The sequence below is a fragment of the Lathyrus oleraceus genome, chromosome 1, assembly GCF_024323335.1.
Source record: "Lathyrus oleraceus cultivar Zhongwan6 chromosome 1, CAAS_Psat_ZW6_1.0, whole genome shotgun sequence".
NCBI classification, from domain to species: domain Eukaryota; kingdom Viridiplantae; phylum Streptophyta; class Magnoliopsida; order Fabales; family Fabaceae; genus Lathyrus; species Lathyrus oleraceus.
The window spans coordinates 347,115,395-347,118,866 of NC_066579.1; positions in this window are offsets into that span (position 1 = coordinate 347,115,395).

Here is a 3,472-nt window from a genome sequence, read left to right on the forward strand (position 1 = left end):
CTGAAGAGAAAGAAAAGATAACTTTGTAATGCTTTGAAATGATTAAATAATGGTGTAGACAACGTGTATTCTGCGTTTTACAGTTCTTCTTCACACGAATACTTAGTAAATTTGCAGGTTTTTGTACACAATTTGACACACTTTTCTAACTCTAAGACCCTATATTTATACTGGACCGAAATAACCGCTCTGAGGGTTCTTCAATCACGTCGATACACGTGGTGTCCTGCATGTGTATGTTCGCTCACTCTGCTTCCACGTGTATCCTTGCGGTTTCTACCGAAGATACTCTTCCCTCCTTTATTTAAATTTCAAATCTTTGATCGAAACCATTTTTTAACCGCTCCTTAAGGAACCGCTCCGAAATCTCAGCTATAAGCTTGATCTTTATTTAATCAGCTAAGCCAGTCTACCTTCAACTGGTCGAATCACCTCTTAGTCGAAGCCAGTTGTACATGCTTTCCAATTTTGGTAATTTGAATTGCTTAGACTAAGATTTGTCTCTAGCAATTTCAATTGCTCTTATGACAACTGAGAATTCAACATGTAAGAAATGGGTAATCAAAGTAGGTTCAGAGAATCCCAAAATACAGTTTTCTAGGTGATCTCTAAAAATTCCCCCACAACCACTAGCTTGAAATGACATTGCACCATCACATTTACATTTTAACTAAGATATATGAGGAAGTTTGCATATAACTTCCTTCACCATTAGAGATTTGGGAGGATGAAGGTTGACATTGAATGATTTTAGAAGATTGAAATCCAGTCACATTGAGGAAGAATAAAGAAGAGAATTGTTACGTGTCAATATGATTTTAGCTTTGACGTTTGATAATGTTGTGAATATGAGGAATTTCATTGAAGTATCTAGTTAAATTTCTTGTATGCCAAATAGTTTAAATAATGAAAACTATTGCAACCTTGATGATTGGGGATCCTTGAGGAGAATTAATTTTGTTATATAGAGACCACAAGTCCTCAGAAGAACTAATGTTAATGGAAAACTTGGTAGAAATGCCCAACCAATTCCAAATTTTAACTGCATAACAACATTGAAAAATGGTGTGAGCGGTAGTTTTAGAATAGCACTTCCAGATGCTGCATATGGAGCCCAAAGGGAACCCTCTGAATTGAATCAACTTATATGTTGGGACTTTTTTTATGTATGAGGCGCCAGACCAAGAAAGACTTTGAAGGGAGAGATCCTCATTCCATATATAACTAACCCAATTCAGCTTTATGGAAGGATGAGCTTTGATAACATAGGCTTGTTTCATATAAAGAGTGCCATCAATAGAGTCATATCAATTAACCTTGTCATTTTCAACATCGGGGACGTTGTAATGCGTCTAATCCTGAGACACAAAGGGAAACAAATCCTTCCATGCAGAGGGAATATACCACTTACCATTATCCCAAACATCACCTATGAACATATCAGGATCAATTCCATGTTCCTCAAGAGTATTAATGCAAGTTTTCTCCAACAAAGGCTCTCCACACCAGGAGTCTTTTGAAAAACTTACTTGCATACCTTTACCAATGATCTAAACTTTAATATACCTAGGCTTGATACTATACCAAAGAGTTACAAAATATGATATTTTATTGTCACGTTCTTTCTAAGAGCCATTTCTTGGACAAATTTGGCCCAACGCTCCTCACTAGAAACCATATTCCAACCTAATTTAAGATTAGTAACATTCTTCAAAGTAACCAAGGATATTAATCCAATACCACCATTCACTATGGGTTGACAAAGTTCTTGCAGGCCAGAATAACTACTTTCTTAATCCAAGACCACCATTCACTATGGGTTGACAAAGTTCTTGCAGGCCAGAATAACTACTTTCTGTAATTGACATTACCACACCAGATGAAATTTTTGGAAGCTTGTTCAATCATCTTTAATAATGAGACAAGTCAAAAGTATATAGTAATAAAATGGTAGAGCATGCTTTTGATAACTGGCCTGACCAACAAAACTCTACCATCATAAGAAAGGGTTGAACCTTTCCAGGATGAGACTACCTTCTAGGGGTCAAGTAAGGATCCCGCCACCCATCGATGACCGTTACGTGGCCAAGTATTGCAGGGCGAAGAATGTTAGAGGTAGTGCAGCTGCTGAGGGTACCCGGGCTTATGATGGTCCCGGTACTTCTACTCTCGGACCCGATCCTTACCAGCAAGCTATCTGCACTTACAACTGGGACTGGATGGCGGCTACTCAGCGTGCCATGCTCGAAATGCACGATTCTATGCAGCTGTTACAGCTGCAGGGACGTGACCCCACCGGTGATCACTCATTGATGACGCGTGAGCAGTTTCTGCTTAACGCTAACTGGCCTGTGGACAGGCCTGTGTTTGGTGAGGGGGCGGATGCTGGTGCTTCTTCTGGTGTTGCCGATGGTGATGATGATAATGATGATGATGAGGCTACCGGTTCTGAAGCCGGTAGTGAGGAGGGTTATGAGTCCGTGGAGGGCTAAGTTATTTTATTTTTTTATTTTATGTTTTATTTCTACTGTATTTCCAGAATTCTGTATTTTGATTTTGGCTTTGTACTTTTGGGGTGTTTTATCCCCCATGAACAAATTTAAATTTTGAAGTTAATATTATTATTTATGTTTTAAATTTTGTTTGTTTTAATAAATTTTTGGTTGGTTGAGTGGCAAACCTTCTAGATTGGTTGCTCCTCAAAGAAGTATCCAATGAAGGTGCATCCGAGCTTGGATGGCAATGATAAGAATAAACAAGTGAATAAGGCTAAGGTACATGGTTACCTCCGGCTAGAATTTTAGAATGCACTAAGAACTTTACTCTTTTTTGTAATTGAGTATTGTCTTTTTGCAACATAATTGAATGAATGTTTCATCTAGGACTTAAAACCACAAATTGTGAGGAAACCTCCATTGTACACTTAAATGCTGGATTCTAATAAGTTTTGTTGATTCGTTTGATTCATGCTTTGTCTTTTATTATTGTGAATATGTGGAAGCAATTAGAAATGATCAAGGCACTTGTTTTCTATCGAGCACAACCAGTTCCAAATACAACTTACCTGTGAGCAGAGAGAGTATTCGTTAACCCCTTTGAGCTTAAACAGTTGAATCTCAGCTTGAAATAAAGCGAGATTTCAAAAATCCTTTTTTACAACCCGGAAAATCTTGATTATTGTTCTTTTGCCGTAAAAAGTTAAGAGCATTCACTTAGGGTGAGTAAGAAATAAGTTGGGGAGAACGAAAATGAGAATCAGTAAGTGCCACAACTCTTGAAAAACCGAGCAAGCATTGAAAATAAAAATTAGAAAAGAAAAACATCTGTTTTGTAAATATGATGTGAAAGAAAAGAAAAAAAAATATAATATAGAGAAAATAAAAATGAATGCTTGCTTGGAAGAAAAATAGTGAAAAACAAAAATTGAGTTGTGAAATAAGAGTTGTGAAGGTTTCAAATGAGAAACAAATGG